Below are 20,843 nucleotides of genomic sequence, written 5' to 3'. Positions count from 1 at the left end.
AGATTATAAGATGTCAAGAGGGTACTTCCTTCCCCAGGAATCTCTCCTTATTTCATAACCTAAGCCTCTCTAATAACCTGTATCTATGGAATCCAGGTTAGGGCAAATGCATTACTTCATTAAACTGAACAGAAACTGGTGGTTGTTCTAGATGATAATGAATATAAAAGTAGGTGCAGATTAATTTTGATCTACAAGTGAGACTGTGATCATCTATAGTCTGGGGTGAGGAGGTGGGGGGTTGTGGGATAAAAATTCAGCTGTAGCTGTTGTGTGGATATAAGCTCAGGCATCCCCTACATTGCGTACTTTCTTCCTGTCTCCCAGCCACCCCAGAGTTTATAATGAAAATACTGTCCCTGACATGTTAAGTGGCTCACACTTAACCAAAGGCCATTTATGAAACAAGGAATGACTTGGGAACTTTATCCAAACTATGTAATCACCTGCATTATGAAAAAGTTCCTGAAGTAATTCCCTTCCTGATTTGGTGATAGGAACATTTTTCTTGTTAATTGGTGTCATGTGCTTTATGGCCTGAGTCACTTCATTGTACTTCTCAGAAGCAAAGAGGTCTGTGAATAGTCTGAATTTGGGTTATTTAGCTCCTCATTGTTCCCTGTAAAATAGGAATCCGAATATGTTCTGGATTATATGGGAAATGGACTTTGGGGCTGGAGAAGGGAGAGGTGTTGAATTTTCCTTTCTGAGTGTTAGAACTCTGTGGTGATTAATTGTTGGTGAATTGCCAAATTTTTTCTGGGCACCAGTAATTTATTAGCTTTCTACAAGTCTCTAAAAGATAGAGTCTAAAGATCCATAGGGGACTCGTTATTAATAGATTTTACAGAAAAACAAAAAGGATTCTATAAACCCGTTTGGGAAGCACAGGCTTAGTCAGATTCTCCAGGACCTTTTAGAGCCCTTGTGATAAATGGTGTGAGCTAGGAATCTGAGAGAGGTCATGGTAGTGCTTTCTCTTGGTTGATGTGTATTGTTTGGGCAGTACTCTTAGCCCAACAGGTTTCCAAGGTGACCCTGTCCTGATTTGACAAGGGGAGGACTTTATTTTTTTAATTTTATTTTATTGAAGTATAGTTGATTTACAGGGTCGGGTTGTGTTAATTTCTCCTGTACAGCAAAGTGATTGTTATAAATATATATTCTTTTTCATATTCCTTTCCATTATGGTTTATTACAGGATATTGAATATAGTTCCCTGTGCTATACAGTCCTTGTTATCTATCTTATATATAGTAGTTTGTATCTGTTAACCCCAAATTCCCAATTTATCCCCCATCCCTGCTATCCCCTTTGATAACCAACCATAAGTTTGTTTTCTATGTCTGTGAGTCTGTTTCTGCTTTGTAAATAAGTTCATTTGCATCCTATTTTAGATTCCAGATATAAGTGATATCATATGGTATTTGTCTTTCTCTTTCTGACTTCACTTAGTAGATTTAGTTTTTTAAATACATATTTTAGGGGCTTCCCTGGTGGCGCAGTGGTTAAGAATCTGCCTGCCAATGCAGGGGACACGGGTTCGAGCCCTGGTCTGGGAAGATCCCACATGCCGCGGAGCAACTAGGCCCGTGAGCCACAATTACTGAGCCTGCGCGTCTGGAGCCTGTGCTCCGCAACAAGAGAGGCCGCGATAGTCAGAGGCCCGCGCACCGCGATGAAGAGTGGCCCCCACTTGCCACAACTGGAGAAAGCCCTCGCACAGAAACGAAGACCCAACACAGCCATAAATAAATAAATAAATAAAATTAAAAAAAAAAAAAAAATACATATTTTAGGACAGTTTTAGATTTAGGGAAAACTTGCAAAGATTTACTCATTTACCCCACACCCAGTTTCCCCCATTATTATCATTGTACATTTGTATGCTACCTTTTATTATAATTAATGAACATATATTGATAGATTATTTTAACTCAAGTCCATGCTTTATTAGGATTTTCTTGAGAAAATTTGGGAAGTGTCAGCCATTATTTCTTCGTGTACTTTTTTAGTTTCACCTTCTTTTTCATCTAAGGCTCCAATTATACAATTATTAGATATTTTATTTTAGTCCCATAGGTCCCTGAAGCTCTGTTCATTTTTTCATTTTTTAGTGTTTTTCTCTGTTTTTCAAATTGGGTAATTTCTATTGTTCTATCTCACAGTTCATCCTGTCATATCAAGGGCATATACCGTCAATATGATTTGTCATTGTTGATGTTGACCTTCATCTTATGACTTTAGGTATGTCAGGGCTCTCCACTGTACAGTTACTCTTTTTCCCCCCTGTCTATACTGTAGTTTTTGCAAGGAAGTCGCTCTGTGCAGCCCACATTTAAGTAGTGGGGAGGTAAGCTCCATCTCCTTAAAAAGTGGAATATCTACATAAATTATTTGGAGTTCCTCTGCATGAGAGATTTGTCTGTTTTCTCCCTTTTATTTATTCAATTATTTATTTATGGCAGTGTGGACTCATGGATATTTATCTTATACTCTGGTTATAATTCAATACTACTTTATGAATTTTGTTTCTCAAATTGTTCCAGCTTTGGCCACCTGGGTACTTGTTCTGTTTGTTCCTGTGACCCTTTGATGTATCCTCATCATTGTGAATTTATGTATTTATTTTTTGACCACTTTCTTACTTCCTGGCACTCGATGCTCCAGGTCATCTTGTTTATTTCCTGCCCAACACCTGGAGTCAACTGTTTCTCAAGGACGCCTGATTCTTTTTACTGGAGAATGATTAGGAAACAAAATCTGGGTGCTTGGTGTGTGTGTTCATTGCTCCTGGGGCATGTTTCTAGGCCCTCTAAATTGATGGAGTAAGGGACAGGTGTATGTATACAGTATGTATACTAATGCATGTATATGCACATATCTCTGGTATTTCTATATATAACACTGGAATCTATATTAAGCTAAACGTGAATTCTGCCTTATGTCTCCAATTCTAATCCATTACCATATAGGTAATTCTAACCTCCTCCCACTCCAGTGGTGAGAAATCTGACTCCCACGATCTTCCACCCACTTACATAATTGTTCAATCCCAGTATACATGCAGTGGTTTTAGAATTGTTAGGCCAGACCTCTATGGAGAACAGCTTCATCACCTAGAGTGCAGTGCTAGTGTACGGTGCCTTACAGACTCCCTTATTTTGGAATTTACTTAGGTCAGCACCCTTTCCCTCCAACTCCGTCAGGGAGGTTCATACTTTTGTGATGTATTTAGATCCATTTCTCACATTTTGCATTCCATCCTGGATCCTCTGACTTCCTAAATGATTTTCTTTTAAATTTGCATACGTTAAGGTTTACTCTTTGTGCTCTACAGTTATATGGGTTTTGACAAATGCTTTATGTCTTGTGTTCACTATTGCAATATCATACAAAATTGTTTCCCTGCTCTAAAAATCCCCTGTGCTCCATCTATTCATCCGTATAACCTCACACACAGCACAACTGATCATCTGTTTACCAGCCCTAGTTTTGCAGTGTCTTATAATTGAAATCATATGGTATGTTGCCTTTTCAGCCTGGCTTTTTTCACTTAGCAATATATGTTTAAGGTATATCTATATCTTTCGTGGTTTGATAGCTTATTTCATTTTATCCCTGAATAGTAGTAGTTCATTATATGGATGTAACACAGTTTGTTTATCCATTCATTTACTGTAGGACATCTTGGTTGCTTCCAGGTTTTGGCAGTTGTGAATAAACTGGCCATAAACATTAACATGAAGGCTTTTGTATGGATAAAAATTTTCAAACCATTGAGTAAATATCTAGGAGTGCATTTGTCAGATAGTCTGGTGACACTACGTTTAGTTTTATAAGAAACTGCCAAACTCTCTTCCAGACAGGCACACCATTTTGCATTCCCACCAGCAGTAAATGAGAGTTCTTGCTGCTCCACATCCTCTCAGCAATTGGTATTGTCAGTTTTTTAGATATTAATCATTCTAATAGGTGTGTGGCAGTATCTCACTGTTTTAATTTGTAATTCCTTAATGACATGTTGAGCATCTTTTTGTATGCTTTTTTACCATCTGTGTATCTTTGTTGTTCAGGTATCTGTTCACATCTTTTGCCTATTTTTTAGTTAGGTTGTTTGTTTTCTTATTGTTGACTTTTCTCCCAATATTTCAGATCCAAGTCCTTTATCAGAGATGTTATTTTGAGAAACTGTCTCCCAGTCTGTGGTTTGTTTTTTCATTCTGGTAACTGTCTTTTACAAAGCAGTTTTTAAGCTTAATAAAATCCAACCTAACAATTTTAATTATTTTATTTTTTGCATGGATCGTCGTCCCTTTGGCACTGTATCCAAAAACTCATCACCAAGCCTCAGATCACACATATGCTATCCTATGTTTTCTTCTAGTTTTACATTTAGTCTTATGATCCATTTTGATTTTACTTCTGTGATAGGTATTAGGTCCATGTCTATTTTTCTAGATATTTATCCTGCTTGGTGTTCCCTCACTTTCCAGAATGCGTGATTTGTGTCTGTCATTAATTTTGGAAAGTTCTCAGCCATTATTACTTCGATCATTCATCTGCTCTGCTCCTTCTTCTTCTGGTAACCCAACTATATAAAGTTATACATTTTGAAATCATCCCAGAGTTATTGGATGGTCTATTTTTTCATTCTTTTTCCTTTTTTGCATTTCAGTTTCAGAAGTTTCTATGACATATTTTCAAGCATACTGATTATTTCCCTGGTTGTGTCCAGTCTAATCATGAGACCATCAAAAGCTTTCTTTTTTTCTTTAATTTAAAAATGTTTACATTTAATAGAATTTTGTATATTTTGGACAAAATATATTCAAATTGCATACAGGCATTCTTTATTTCTGTTATGGTGTTTTTGATTCCTAGTATTTCCTTTAGAGTCTTCCTTAGAGTTTCCATATTCCTGCTGACATTACCCATCTGTTCTTTTATTCTTTTGTTGTTGTTGTTTGTTTATTTGTTTTTGTTTTTGTTTTTAACATCTTTATTGGAGTATAATTGCTTTACAATGGTGTGTTAGTTTCTGCTTTATAACAAAGTGAATCAGCTATATGTATACATATATCCCCATATCTCCTCCCCCTTGCATCTCCCTCCCACAATCCCTATCCTACCCCTCTAGGTGGACACAAAGTACTGAGCTGATCTCCCTGTGCTATGCAGCTGCTTCCCACTAGCTATCTATTTTACATTTGGCAGTGTATATACGTCCATGCCACTCTCACACTTCATCCCAGCTTACCCTTCCCCCTCCCTGTGTCCTCAAGTCCATTCTCTACGTCTGCGTCTTTATTCCTGTCCTGCCCTTAGGTTCTTCAGAACCTTTTTTTGGGGGGGCGGAATTCCATATATATGTGTTAGCATACGGTATTTGTTTTTATCTTTCTGACTTACTTCACTCTGTATGACAGACCCTAGGTCCATCCAACTCACTACAGGTAACTCAATTTCGTTTCTTTTTATGGTTGAGTAATATTCCATTGTATATATGTGCCACACCTTTATCCATTCATCTGTCGATGGACACTTAGGTTGCTTCCATGTCCTGGCTATTGTAAATAGAGCTGCAATGAACATTGTGGTACATGACTCTTTTTGAATTATGGTTTTCTCAGGGTATATGCCCAGGAGTGGATTGCTGGGTGATATGGTAGTTCTATATTTAGTTTTTTAAGGGACCTCCATACTGTTCTCCATAGTGGCTGTATCAATTTACATTCCCACCAACAGTGCAAGAGGGTTCCTTTTCTCCACACCCTCTCCAGCATTTATTGTTTGTAGATTTTTTGATGATGGCCATTCTGACCGGTGTGAGGTGATACCTCACTGTAGTTTTGATTTGCATTTCTCTAATAATTAGTGATGTTGAGCATCCTTTCATGGGTTTGTTGGCAATCTGTATATCTTTGGAGAAATGTCTATTTAGGTCTTCTGCCCATTTTTGGATTGGGTTGTTTGTTTTTTTGATATTGAGCTGCATGAGCTGTTTGTATATTTTGGAGATTAATCCTCTGTCAGTTGCTTCGTTTGCAAATATTTTCTCCCATCCTGAGGGTTGTCTTTTGGTCTTGTTTATGGTTTCCTTTGCTGTGCAAAAGCTTTTAAGTTTCATTAGGTCCCATTTGTTTATTTTTGTTTTTATTTTTATTTCTCTAGGAGGTGGGTCAAAAAGGATTTTGCTATCATTTATGTCATAGAGTGTCCTGCCTATGTTTTCCTCTAAGAGTTTCATAGTGTCTGGCTTTACACTTAGGTCTTTAATCCATTTTGAGTTTATTTTTGTGTATGGTGTTAGGGAGTGTTCTAATTTCTTTCTTTTACATGTAGCTGTCCAGCTTTCCCAGCACCACTTATTGAAGAGGCTGTCTTTTCTCTATTGTATATTCTTGCCTCCTTTATCAAAGATAAAGTGAACATATGTGCATGGGTTTATCTCTGGGCTTTCTATCCTGTTCCATTGATCTATATTTCTGCTTTTGTGCCAGTACCATACTGTCTTGATTACTGTAGCTTTGTAATATAGTCTGAAGACCGGGAGCCTGATTCCTCCAGCTCCGTTTTTCTTTCTCAAGATTGCTTTGGCAATTCGGGGTCTTTTGTGCTTCCATACAAATTGTGAAATTTTTTGTTCTAGTTCTGTGAAAAATGCCATTGGTAGTTTGATAGGGATTGCATTGAATCTGTAGATTGCTTTGGGTAGTATAGTCATTTTCAGAATGTTGATTCTTCCAATCCAAGAACATGGTATAGCTCTCCATCTGTTTGTATCATCTTTAATTTCTTTTATCAGTGTCTTATAGTTTTCTGCATACAGCTCTTTAGTCTCCTTAGGTAGGTTTATTCCCAGGTATTTATTGTTTTTGTTGCAGTGGTAAATGGGAGTGTTTCCTTAATTTCTCTTTCAGATTTTTCATCGTTAGTGTATAGGAATGCAAGAGATTTCTGTGCATTAATTTTGTATCCAGCTACTTTACCAAGTTCATTGATTAGCTCTAGTAGTTTTCTGGTAGCATCTTTAGGATTCTCTATGTATAGTATCATGTCATCTGCAAACAGTGACAGTTTTCTTCTTTTGTGATTTGGATTCCTTTTATTTCTTTTTCGTCTCTGATTGCTGTGGGTAAAACTTCCAAAACTATATTGAATAATAGTGGTGAGAGTGGGCAACCTTGTTTTGTTCCTGATCTTAGTGGAAATGTTTTCAGTTTTTCACCATTGAGAACGATGTTGGCTGTGGGTTTGTCATATATGGCCTTTATTATGTTGAGTTAAGTTCCCTCTTTGCCTACTTTATGGAGGTTTGTTATCATAAATGGGTGTTGAATTTTGTCGAAAGCTTTTTCTGCATCTATTAAGATTATCATCTGGTTCTTCTGCTTCACTTTGTTAATATTGTGTATCACATTGACTGATTTGCATATATAGAAGAATCCGTGCATTAGTGGGATAAACCCCACTTGATCATGGTGTATGATCCTTTTAATGTGCTGTTTGATTCTGTTTGCTAGTATTTTGTTGAGGATTTTTGCATCTATGTTCATCAGTGATACTGGCCTGTAGTTTTCTTTCTTTGTGACATCTTTGTCTGGTTTTGGTATCAGGGTGATGGTGGCCTCATAGAATGAGTTTGGGAGTGTTCCTCCCTCTACTATATTTTGGAAGAGTTTGATAAGGATAGGTGTTAGCTCTTCTGTAAATGTTTGATATAATTTGCCTGTGAATCCATTTGCTCCTGGGCTTTTGTTTGTTGGAAGATTTTTAATCACAGTTTCAATTTCAGCGCTTGTGATTGGTCTGTTCATATTTTCTATTTCTTCCTGGTTCAGTCTTGGAAGGTTGTGCTTTTCTAAGAATTTGTCCATTTCTTCCAAGTTGTCCATTTTATTGGCATATAGTTCCTTGTAGTAATCTCTCATGATCCTTTGTATTTCTGCAGTGTCAGTTGTTACTTCTTTTTCATTTCTAATTCTATTGATGTGAGTCTTCTCCCTTTTTTTCTTGATGAGTCTGGCTAATGGTTTAACAATTTTGTTTATCTTCTCAAAGAACCAGCTTTAAGTGTTATTTATGTTTGCTATTATTTCCTTCATTTCTTTTTCATTTATTTCTAATCTGATGTTTATGATTTCTTTCCTTCTGCTAACTTTGGGGTTTTTTGGTTCTTCTTTCTCTAATTGCTTTAGGTATAAGGTTAGGTTGTTTGTTTGAGATTTTTCTTGTTTCTTGAGGTAGGATTGTAATGCTATTAACTTCCCTCTTAGAACTGCTTTGCTGCATCCCATAGGTTTTGGGTCATTGTGTTTTCATTGTCATTTGTTTCTAGTATTTTTTGATTTCCTCTTTGATTTCTTCAGTGATTTCTTGGTCATTTAGTAGTGTATTGTTTAGCCTTCTTATCTTTGAATTTTTTACTGTTTTTTTCCTGTCATTGATATCTAGTCTCATAGCATTGTGGTCAGAAAAGATACTTGATATGATTTCAATTTTCTTAAATTTACCAAGGCTTGATTTGTGACCCAAGATATGATCTGTCCTGGAGAATGTTCAATGAGCACTTGAGAAGAAAGTGTATTCTGTTGTTTATGGATGGAATGTCCTATAAATATCAATTAGGTCCATCTTGTTTAATGTATCATTTAAAGCTTGTGTTTCCTTATTTATTTTCATTTTCGTTGATTTGTCCATTGGTGAAAGTGGGGTTGTAAAGTCCCCTACTATTATTATGTTACTGTCGATTTCACCTTTTATGGCTGTTAGCATTTGCCTTATGTATTGAGGTGCTCCTATGTTGGGTGCATAAATATTTACAATTGTTACATCTTCTTCTTGGATTGATCCCTTGATCATTATGTAGTCTCCTTCTCTGTTCCTTATAATAGTCTTATTTTAAAGTCTATTTTGTGTGATATGAGAATTGCTACTCCAGCTTTCACTTGATTTCCATTTGCATGGAATATGTTTTTCCATCACATCACTTTCAGTCTGTATGTGTCCCTAGGTCTGAAGTGGGTCTCTTGTAGACAACATATATACGGGTCTTGTTTTTGTATCCGTTCAGCCAGTCTGTGTCCTTTGGTTGGAGCATTTAATCCATTTACATTTAAGGTAATTATCGATACGTATGTTCCTATTACAATTTTCTTAATCGTTTTGGGTTTATTATTGTATGTCTTTTCCTCCTCTTGTGTTTCCTGGCTAGAGAAGTTCCTTTAGTATTCATTGTAAATCTGGTTGGTGGTTTGAATTCTCTTAGCTTTTGTTTGTCTGTAAAGGTTTTAATTTCTCCATCAAATCTGAATGAGATTCTTGCTGGGTAGAGTAATCTTGGTTGTAATTTTTTCCCTTTCATCACTTTAAATATGTCCTGCCTACTCCCTTCTGGCTTGCAGAGTTTCTGCTGAAAGATCAACTGTTAACCTTATGGGGATTCTGTTGTATGTTATTTGTTGCTTTTCCCCTGCTGCTTTTAATATTTTTTCTTTGTACTTAATTTTTGATAGTTTGATTAATTTGTGTCTTGGCATGTGTCTCCTTGGATTTATCTTGCATGGGACTCTCTGCACTTCCTGGACTTGATTGACTATTTCCTTTCCCATATTAGGGAAGTTTTCAAGTATAATCTCTAAATATTTTCTCAGTCCATTTCTTCTTCTCTTCTTCTTCTGGGATAATTTGAATGTTGGTGCGTTTAACGTTGTCCCAGATGTCTCTGAGTCTGTCCTCAATTCTTTTCTTTCTCTATTCTTTCTTCTGCTCTGTGGTAGTTATTTCCACTATTTTATCTTCCAGGTCACTTATCCGTTCTTCTGCCTCAGTTATTCTGCTATTGATTCCTTCTAGAGAATTTTTAATTTCATTTATTGTGTTGTTCCTCACTTGTTTGCTCTTTTAGTTCTTCTAGGTCCTTGTTGAACGTTTCTTGTATTTTCTCCGTTCTGTTTCCAAGATCTACTATCATTACTCTGAATTCTTTTTCAAGTAGATTGCCTCTTTCCTCTTCATTTGTTAGGTCTGGTGGATTTTTACCTTGCTCCTTCATCTGCTGCGTATTTCTCTGTCTTCTCATGTTGTTTAACTTACTGAGTTTGGGGTCTCCTTTTTGCAGGCTGCATGTTCATAGTTCCCATTGTTTTTGGTGTCTGCTCCCAGTGGGTAATGTTGGTACAGTGGGTTGTGTAGGCTTCCTGGTGGAGGGGACTGGTGCCTGTGTTCTGGTGAATGAGGCTCGACCTTGTCTTTCTGGTGGGCAGGACCGCATTCGGTGGTGTGTTTTGGGGTATCTGTGAACTTATTATGATTTTAGGCAGCCTCTCTGCTAATGGGTGGGTTTGTGTTCCTGTTTTGCTAGTAGTTTGGCATAGGGTGTCCAGCACTATAGCTTGCTGGTCGTTGAGTGGAGCTGAGTCTTAGTGTTGAGATGGAGATTTCTGGGAGAGCTTTCGCTGTTTGATATTACTTGGGGCTGGGACATCTCTGGTGATCCAATGTTCTGAACTCGGCTCTCCCACCTCAGAGGCTCAGGCCTGACACCCGGCCGGAGCACCAAGACCCTGTCAGCCACATGGCTCAGAAGAAAAGGGAGGGAAAAAAATTAAAAAAATAAATAAAATAAAATAAAGTTCTTAAAAGAAAAAATAAAGAAATTATTAAAAATTTAAAAAATTAAAAAGTAATAAAAAAGAAATAAAGAAGAGAGCAACCAAACCAAAAAACAAATCCACCAATGATAACAAGTGCTAAAAACTATACTAAAAAAAAATATGGACAGACAGAACCCTAGGACAAATGGCAAAAGCAAAGCTTTACAGATAAAATCACACAAAGCAGCATACACACACACAACTCACAAAAAGAAAAAGAAAAATAATATATATATATAAACAAAAAATGGAAGAGAGCAGTCCAATCAATAAACAAATCTACCAGTGATATTAAGCTCTAAATACTAAAATAAGATAAACATAAAACCAGAAACAATTTAGATGCAGATAGCAAACCCCAAGTCTACAATTGCTCTGAAAGTCCACTGACTCAATTTTGGGATGATTCGTTGTCTGTTCAGGTATTCCACAGGTACAGGGTACATCAAGTTGACTGTGGATATTTAATCCACTGTTCCTGAGGCTGCATGGAGAAATTTCCCTTTCTGTTCTTTGTTTGCATAGTTCTTGTGGTTCAGCTTGGGATTTGGCCCTGCCTGTGCGTGTAGGCCGCCCAGACAGGATAGGCTTAAAGTAGCAGCTGATTTGGGGCTCTGGCTCACTTAAGCTGGGGCCTGGGAGGGGTATGGACTGCAGGGTGAGCCTGCGGTGGCAGAGGCCGGCGTGACGTTGCAACAGCCTGAAGCACGTCATGTGCTTTCCCCAGGAAGTTGTCCCTCGATCACGGGACCCTGGCAGTGGCAGGCTCCAGAGGCTCCAGGGAGGGGAGATGTGGATAGTGAACTGTGCTTGCACACAGGCTTCTTAGTGGCTGCAGCAGCAGTCTGAGCGTCTCATGCCCATCTCTGGGGTCTGTGCTGATAGCCGTGGCTCACACTCGTCTCTGGAGCTCCTTTAAGTGGTGCTCTGAATCCCCTCTCGTCGTGCACCCTGAAATAATGGTCTCTTGCCTCTTAGGCAGTTCCAGACATTTTCCCAGACTCCCTTCTGGCTAGCTGTGGTGCACTAGCCCCCTTCAGGCTGTGTTCATGCAGGCAACCCCAGTCCTCTCCCTGGGATCTGAACTCCAAAGACCAAGCCTCAGCTCCCAGCCCCCACCCACCCTGGCGGGTGAGCAGACAAGCCTCTCAGGCTGGTGAGTCCTGGTCGGCACCGATCCTCTATGCGGGAATCTCTTCGCTTTGCCCTCTGCACCCCTATTGCTGCGCTCTCCTCCGTGGCTCCAAAGCTTCCCCCCAGCCACCCCCGTCTCCGCCAGTGAAGGGGCTTCCTAGTGTATAGAAACTTTTCCTCCTTCACAGCTCCCTCCTAGAGGTGCAGGTCCTGTCCCTATTCTTTTGTCTCTGTTTTTCCTTTTTTCTTTTGCCCTACCCAGGTACGCGGGGAGTTTCTTGCCTTTTGGGAAGTCTGTCTTCTGCCAGTGTTCAGTAGGTGTTCTGTTGGAGTTGTTCCACATGTAGGTGTATTTTTGATATATTTGTGGGGAAGAAGATGATCTCCACTTCTTACTCCTCCACCATCTTGAAGGTCCACCCTACCCATCTGTTCTTGCATGTTGTTTCTTCTTTAGAGCCCTTTAACATATTGATCATATTATCTTAAATTTAGTGTTTGATAATCTCAACATCTGTGTCATATTACAGTCTTTTTCTGATGCTTGCTTTGTCTCTTCAGACTTTTTTCTTGTCTTTTAGTTGCCTTGTAGTTGTTCTGTTATAAACCAGAAATATCCTATAAGGTAATAGGACTTGAAATAAATACACCTTTAATGTGAGAATTTATGTTAGTTTGGCTAGTAGTTGGGCTGTAATGTTTGCTGTAGCTTTCTGTGCCAGAGGTTTCAGATTCTTTTAGTGTCTGTTTTTGTCTCCCCTCTTGATTTTGGTCTTCGCTCAGTACCCCTCCTCAGAGGGTGTCTTCAGCTTTTTCAGTGGTTCCCACTGCCCTTATTCTGGAGTGTTAGTGTGGTGGGATGACGTGGGGGAGGGGAAGTGTTCTATAGGTTCTGTAGTGTTAGGGTTAAATCTCAGCCTTTCAGTGGGCCTGTCTGTGCTCCTGGGCTGTGGCCTTCACAAGTGTTTCCCTCCGATGATGGCTTTTGTCCCCTCCTTTGCATGGGACAGAAAGCCTCCAGGGCACTGATGTGGGAGGAATGGTGGAGATCAAGCTCTGGAAAGCTTGGAGAGTAGCCTTTGCTATGGAGAAGGCTTTGGGTGGCCTGTTTCCTAAGAGTTACTCCTTCCCTTCCTGTGCCAGAGTTACAAGGGGATCTTTCTTGCATATTTACCTTGAGAACTTGGTGGGGCTCCTGGAGATGAAATCCATGAGAGTGTAGGGTGTCCCCAAGGTTGTGGCTCCCTGGAGGTTTCTTATTCTCACTCAAGTTTATCCTCAGCAAACAGAGACTCATCAAAATGACCATGTAGGTGTTACTGCAAGTTTATGGCTCTAGTAGCCTCTGCCCCAGGTAAGCAGATCTTGTCTATGACTCTGTGAATTCGCCTGTTTTCACATTTCGGTGTGGCACTTTACACTGCAACATCAAGCTCTCCTGGGTCCAACCAAAGTCACTGATTTTCAGTATGTTCAGTTTTTTTTTTTTCTTGCTATAAAAGCTTAATTCTAAGCTCTTTACGTATAGGAGCTGAAAAAAATGATTAAACTTTGATTAGTTTTTGAGTCATATTTATCTTCTTGAGTAACTTGTTGAGCTTCCTTAAACTGAGGGTTAGTTCAGCAATTCTGGAAATTTCTCAGTCATTATTTCTTTAAATTTTCTCCTTCTGAAACTTTTTAATTTTATTTTTTTAAAGGTTATTTATTTATTTATTTATTTATTTATGGCTGTGTTGGATCTTCTTTGCTGCCCGCGGGCTTTCTCTAGTTGCGGCGAGTGGGGGCTACTCTTCACTGTGGTGAGCGGGCTTCTCATTGCAGTGGCTTCTCTTGTTGTGGAGCATGGGCTCTAGGCACGTGGGCTTCAGTAGTTGTGGCATGTGGGCTCAGTAGTTGTGGCTTGCAGGCTCTAGAGCACAGGCTCAGTAGTTGTGGCTCACGGGCTTAGCTGCTCTGCAGCATGTGGGATCTTCCTGAACCAAGGATCAAACCCGTGTCCCCTGCACTGACGGGCAGATTCTTAACCACTGCACCACCAGTGCCCCTGACAGTGTTCTTTTCGGTTTCCTATTGGATCTTTTGTTTTTGAAGATTTCTCTTCCATTTTTGTGAGCTTCCATTTGCGTTTAAGAAGGTATTTCTGTGATTTTCTCCAGCATTTCTAGGTGTTTGGTAGCAGGACAGTGTTCAGGTCATGGATTTTACTGTTTTGCTAGAACCAGAAGTGTGTCTCCTGTGTGTGGTCCCAGGACACTTTCTGTTTCCCACATGCGTGTTCTCCGTTTCAGCTCAAGTTGTGCCCTCCTTGTGGCACTTCTGTGTCCACGTCCCTAATTGACTTAATCTCTTTGTGTTTTTCCTCTACACACTGTGGTTATCTCATGCCTTGCCTTCATGCCAGTAACTCAGTTTTCAGCTGGGTCTGTTTTGTTCCTTTCTGGCTCTAATTTATTAGCCATGTAACTGTATTGTTCTGGTTCTGAGGTTATTTGTTTAGCTCTGCAGTCTCCCTTTTATTTCATTCAGGTATTTTATAATCTCATCTTTGAAATCATGTTTAATTTGATCCAAGGCTTTATTGAGTTATATAGTAGAAAGAATCCATGGGAAGCATGCTTGTCTTAATTGGGCTTTTTTCCAGATTATATTTTGTATTTTAGTTGTGTTTATCTGCTTGCCTTCTTTTCTTCCTTGCATTTGCTATTTTAAATTATTTATGTATTCATTCATTCATTCATTCATTCATTGCCAAACTATGTTTGTGAATCTGTCATTCTAATTTTTTCATCTTGCCCATGCCTTATGAGGGTGCGTCTACTCATAGTTTTTAATTTTCTGTGCTATAATGGTGGTAATTTTTTTCATATATATTCTTTCCTTTTATGTGATCTTTATTTTTGCTTAATTTAACCAATTAATTCTACATTGCTTGTAGAAATATTATAAATGTCAAATAACAAAAAAAGAAAACATTACTGCTTTCACTTCTGGCTCCTGCCTTCTTTCATGTATCTCATCCCTTTCCCTTCCCTTCGACCTTTTGAATCCACCTTGGCACCAGTTCCACACTGAGGGTTGTGTTGAGATCCCCTATCACTAGCTCCTGTCTTCAGAGGACCTCGTTTTGATGGGACTTTCCACAACCAGGTTCCCAAGAGAGTTTGTTGGAGAAGCCTGATGCTGAAGCTCCAGCACTGGTTTCCATGACCCAGGCATTTGTGGAGTCCAGCTCTGCGTGCAGTTGCTTACCTTGAGTCCTGCCAGAGATAACTTGTTATGTGTGCTGTGTTTGTGAAGGGGATGTTTAGACACTGATTCAGTCAGGATGATGGCTTCAGAATAAAGGGAAATTTATTGTTTCTGTCCAGGGAGAGTTCAGATGAAGTTTGAGTGATGGTTTACCAGTGTGACTGGAGTCCACCTCTTTCCCCCTCTCTCCTACATCCATAATCCCCCGGCCCCTCCACCCTTCCTCCACTTTCCAGCCCTGCTGACTTAAGATGGAGTCTCTTCTCTGGTTCTGCTGTCATGATCCATGCCCCAGGCTTCCTTCTTCCAGATTTGTGTCCTCTTGGGGGAGACAGGGAGGCTCTTCCTCTAACAGAAGTGGAAAGAAGCCCTTTCAGTCCTAGTTAAAAGTGCACCCTCAAACCCCTTGCCCCTCCCTGGAGAGGCTGGGGCAGACTTTTCACACTGTACTCCCAAAACACAGACTCTGAGCAACCCCCAAATGAGAACAGAGATGGGGCCGGGCCCCTGGGTCCAAGAACCAGGAACGCCTTGTCTTAGGAACGCCAAGCCTGTACCAGCGGCTCTCAAACTTCTAAGTTTCCGGACCCCTCTACTCTCATAAAAGTTATTGCAGATCCCTGCCCCGCCCCCCTAGTTTTTTTATATGGGTTACATCTATCAATATTTATTGCCATGTTTGAAATAAAAACTAAGAAAACATTTTCAAGTCCATGAATTCATTCGAAATAATAACCCCATGCCTTGTTACCATAACTAATACTTTAAGAAAAATAACTATATTTTCCCAGGAAAAACACATTTAGTGAGAAGAGTAGCATTGTTTTATATTTTTGCAAATCTCCTTAATGCCCAGCTTCGTAGAAGACAGCTGGATTCTCTGATCCGCTTCTGCGGTCAGTCTGCTGCCTCGTATGTCACGTGGTCTCTGCAAAGCTCTACCAACCGTTCATGAGTAAATGAGGGTGAAATAGGCTGATAACTTCTCATGATTGTGAAAAAGGTGTGGCTTCACTGATCCTCTGGAGGCATCTCAGAAATTCAGAGGTTGCCAGCCTGTACATTGAGAATGTCTGTGCTGTACAGATGCCAAAGGGAATCATTTTCTGTGACCATCACCAAAGTGTTTCCTTAGGACATTGGGAGCAGAGTCACCTGGCGGCTGAAACACTGGTGTTGAGCTATGAGATGAGAATAATAATAGTACTGACTTCACTGTGTGGTTGTCACGAGACTGTAATGAGTTTGAAAAAATTGTGTGTGTGTGTGTGTCCGTACATGTGTGTGTATCACATTCAGAAGACTGCAAACTCTAAGGTTTAGCTGTGTTACTTTCAAATATCATTTACTGTTATCCTCTGTGGTGAGAATCATGGGCTTGTTCATCTTTTGCCCATTTTTCTGTTGGATTGTCTGCCTTTTTCTTATTGACTTTTAGGCATTTATTTCTTATTCTGGATATGAGTCTTCTCTCAGCCCTAATATCTCGCTGACTCAGGGAAAATCACAGCCTCTCAATTTATTTTCCTGTAAAAACAGGACAAAAATATGGTTAATGTAAAGATTAAATTAGATAAAAGAAGTGATCCTTGTTAAAAAACTGCAGAGTACTACATAACTAAAAATTTATGTTATCTAGCAACTTTCTCTGCAAACAAGAATTGAGACACAGATCTATTGTTACCTATTTTTTTTCTCAGCATTTACAGAAAAGCAAAGAAAAAGTATTGGGAGCTCTGCAAAATAATGTTGAATAATGTCACCCTGTAACTTCCAGAAGAATAATTGCTGCAGGTGTGCAGGATAGCACATCAGAATGGTTGTACTCTAAAACAGACACGTGATTATTCTGGGAGGTTGATTTTAAAAAGCATGGCTACTTAAAGTGTACTTAAAAATCCCTTTATTGAGGTATGACTGACATACAAAAAGCTATACGTGTTTAATATACACAATATGACAAGTTTGGAGATAACCATACATTGTGAAACTCTCGCCACAATCTATGCCATAAACATACCCATCACTTCCCAAAGTTTCCTCCTGCCCTCTTTTTTATTTATTATAATTATTACTTCTGTGATAAGAACACCTAACATAAGATCTACCCTCTTAGCAAATGTTTAAGTCTACCCTACAGCATTATTAGTTACAGGCTCTGTGCCTCACACGAGATCTCTGGGGCTCGTTCATCTTGCAGAACTGAAACTTTGCACCCTTGGACTAATACCTCCCATTTCCCAGCCGGCCCCTGGCAGCCACCATTCTACTCTGTACTTCTGTGGGTTGGATTATTTTAGATTCTTTATACAAGTGGAATCATGCAGTATCTTTCCGTGTTTGGTTTCTTTCACTTAACGTAATGTGCTCCAGGTTCATCCACGCTGTCGCAAATAGCGGGATTTCCTTCTTTTTTGAGGCTGAATATATTCTGAAGTGCTCAGTTGAAAAACAAAGAAGGGGTTGGCTTTGGGGGTGTTTTGTGCACTGGTCTGTGTGATTCCATGGCACCCAGGGGTCCTGTGTCCTCCTGTGAGATCCCAGGGTCAGCAAGGAGCCTGGGTCTTGTGGGGGAGCCGTGTGTGTGTGTGTGTGTGTGTGTGTGTGTGTGTATGAGAGAGAGAGAGAGAGAGAGAGATAGAGCAACCACACAGTGACACACTAGAGTCGAGTCATATGTCACAGCCTGTGTGACTCTACCCTAGTCCCTCCTACACTGGGAGGTGGTGGGGGCAGCTATTGTCTCCCTATTTCTGAGAAGAGAGCACTGAAACCACAGACAGTGAGTGCCTGATAGGGGGCAGCTGATTGGAGCCCAGGGGGTTTTCTGGCAGCCAGGGTGGGCTCTGATCCCGTGTGCTGTCCTGCCAGGTTGGGTCAGGGCTGTGATGGGCAGGCGGCTGCTGAGGGTCTGGAATCACTGGAACCCATGCCCGGATCCTGTGCTGTTTGTTCCCAGGGGGTTGTACCTGCTTATTTTTTAGAGCCCCTGGGCCAGGGTCTGGGGTCAGGGTTTGGAAGCCTCATCCCCCTCTCCCTCCCAAGAGTCCCAGTGTTGGACCCGTGTGCCTCCAGCCTGTGCCAGACGTGACTGCTGAGTTCAGCATCATTGGCTGGTTCCTGATTTCACACAAGCGTGAGAGCAGCACGGGGGTTGGTGGCCGGGGTGTCAGTGGAGGAGGATGAGGTGAGAGAGGAGAGAGCTTCCTCCCGGGGTGAGAATTGATTTCCACCTGACCTCAATGTTTAGGACATGCAGCCCCTGAGGCCATGCAGTTGAATGCAGAGGCGAAGACTCCCATCAAGAAGCAGGGCACCGTGGGTGGCAGGGTGGCGGGGACGAGGCTGGGAAGCTTTGGCAGGGGCACTGGGTGTGGAGGATCTGGCTCTGCAGACCTTGCAGGCCCTGGTCACCTGGCTTCGCCCTCAGGGGGCCAGCCCAGGGGTGGACCAGAAGGGTGGCCGTTTTCTGTGCTTACAACTCAGGAACTGGTCGATAGGTCCCCTCTTTTTTTAAATGGAAAATAGATTTATTAAGCATTAAATGATGTTCAGCTAACTTGTTATCCTTGTGGATACATGTTAGGTCCCTTCTAAAGTAGCTGGACGATTGGCAGGAAGGTTCCTCCTTGGGTTGAGTTGAACTCTGCTGTCTGAGGCCACAGGTCTGCCCAAGGTTGCCGGCTCCCTCCCGGAGCCCCTGGGCTTGTGCAGGAGGAAGGAGGAGGGCGTGGGGCAGGGCAGGCGCTTGGGAGTTGAGTGGGGAGCAAGATTTCGAAGGGTAGGGGTGCACACAGTGGGCGTGAGGGGTCGTGGCTTGGTGTTGCAGGGTCATAGGGAGTAAAGGTGATGTCTTTTCCTCAGGATCCCATCCCCACCACTCTGGTGAAGTCCATATCTCCCTGTCATCCTCTGAAGGGGCTCTGTTCCTGTCCTCTGTGACTTGTCACCATTTGTAATTATAGGTGTGTCATCGTCGAATTGTGTTATCCCACCCTCCACCCACATTTTATATTCCATGAGCTCAGGGACCGTGTCTGTTCAGTTCCCACTGTGCATGTCAGGCTGGCATAATGCCCAAAACAGGAAGTGCTCCAGAAATATTTGTCAAATGAGTGAATGAATGAATGAGCAAATGAACACTTGGCTGGACTGTGGGTTGTAGAAAGGGCTGTGTGCTGCCCTAAGGACTTGAGACTGGATTCTTTGAGCAGTACAGCTGGAGGAGGGCAGAGAGCCTGTCTGGAGCTGAGCAGAGTTCAGACCCTGTGAGGGCCCTGCCTTCCATCAGCTCGGCTGCTGTAACCAAAGTACCATAGACTGAGTGGCTTAATGACACCCATTTATTTCTCACAATTCTGGAGGCTGGAGAGTACAAGATCAAGGTACCTGCAGCTCTGATGTCTGGTGAGAGCCTGCTTCCTGGTTCATAGATGGCTGTTTTCTGGCTGGGTCTTCATATGGCAGAAGGGGTGAGGGAGCCTTCTGGGGTCCCTTTATTAAGGACAATAATCCTGGTCATGAGGGTGAACCCACCCTCATGACCGAAACACCTTCCAAAGGCCCCATCTCCTAATACCATCCCCGCGCAGGGTAGGTTTCAACATAGGAAATTTGGGCAACACAAACATTCAGTCTTTGGGGGGAAGGACATACTTCACAAGGGGGTGGGAAGGAGGTGGGATGCCTTGTCACCATACAGACTGAGAGCTGAGACTCAGCCAGTGGGTGGCCCTGGGATGGGGGGTGTGGTGTGAGGGGCCCACCTTGGGAACACAGACAGTAGCCTCTCTGCTGGTCCTGCAGGCTTTTCCCGCATCTCCGTGGAGGCTCCCCCACCCGCATTGCTGCTGCCTCCATTGGAGGCTGGCTGCTGCTTTGCGTTGATTACAGTTTGAAATGCGTGCTCAGTCCCATGCTGCCGCACACCACAGAAATCTCATTTCCCTCTAATGAGGTTTCAGCTAGCATGTTGGAAAGAAGAAAGCCTTTTAATTAGATTGGTCGTAATTGAACTCCCAAACCACAGAAGCCTTTCTCTCAGAAGATAAAGACATGGATGCAATTAAAAGAAAGAAAGCCACGTGAATGGAACACTGGCTAATTTCAAGTCGATTAAAAACAACTCCTTAATAAGTTGAGGCAAGGGACATATGTCCTATAAGAGTTTATCAGTGCTTTCAAATAGTACTGGAGATTGGACTGGAACTAGAGCCCTCTTGCAATTCAGATGCATGGCTCTGTCAGAGACTGTTCTCTCTGCACAGAGGATGGAGAGAGGTTAGCTCCACAGCTTTTTCTACCGAAACCCCTGGCATGTGTTATTTTGAAAAAGGGGATGTATTTTTCTTGTAACAGAATTGGCAGCTTCTTCTGGACACAGCCCCTGGCCTGGGACCCTTGGGACTTGGTCCCCTGTCTTTCCCTAGGCAGCCTGATCCTCTTTGTGAGATTTACACCCGCCTTCCTGCCCCCAACTCTCACCTCTCAGAGGAACCCAGGGTGAGCTACTGGGGCAGGGGCATTGATGCATCAAAGAATCTCTGCCAGCTCCTTACATTCAACACATTTGTATTTGAAGGAGAAGCAGCATCCATTTCTCACTTGTGTCCCTGCCCTGAGACCATGCCCCAGTAGATGGTGTTCTTTCTGCCACTGGGTCTGTTTTTGTGACTGCCATCAGGGAGCCAGGCCAGGTAGTTCCTGCTGGAGGGGCTTATGGCCTCAGCCTCTGGGTGTCTCAGCATTAATAAGTACTTTCTCCTGGAGAGGTGAAAATTGCTAATTTACAGAGTCTTT

At 41.5% G+C, this 20,843-nt stretch overlaps 1 protein-coding gene across 1 annotated transcript in view; it reads left to right on the top strand.

Moving 5' to 3' along the window:
• Positions 1–20,843, top strand: part of CHRNA7 (cholinergic receptor nicotinic alpha 7 subunit) — a 127,192-nt gene that overhangs the window by 31,959 nt on the left and 74,390 nt on the right. The window lies entirely within an intron of this gene.

The sequence above is a fragment of the Balaenoptera musculus genome, chromosome 2 (genome assembly GCF_009873245.2).
Source record: "Balaenoptera musculus isolate JJ_BM4_2016_0621 chromosome 2, mBalMus1.pri.v3, whole genome shotgun sequence".
Taxonomy (NCBI): Eukaryota; Metazoa; Chordata; class Mammalia; order Artiodactyla; family Balaenopteridae; genus Balaenoptera; species Balaenoptera musculus.
This window is presented reverse-complemented; position numbering and strand designations above follow the sequence as displayed.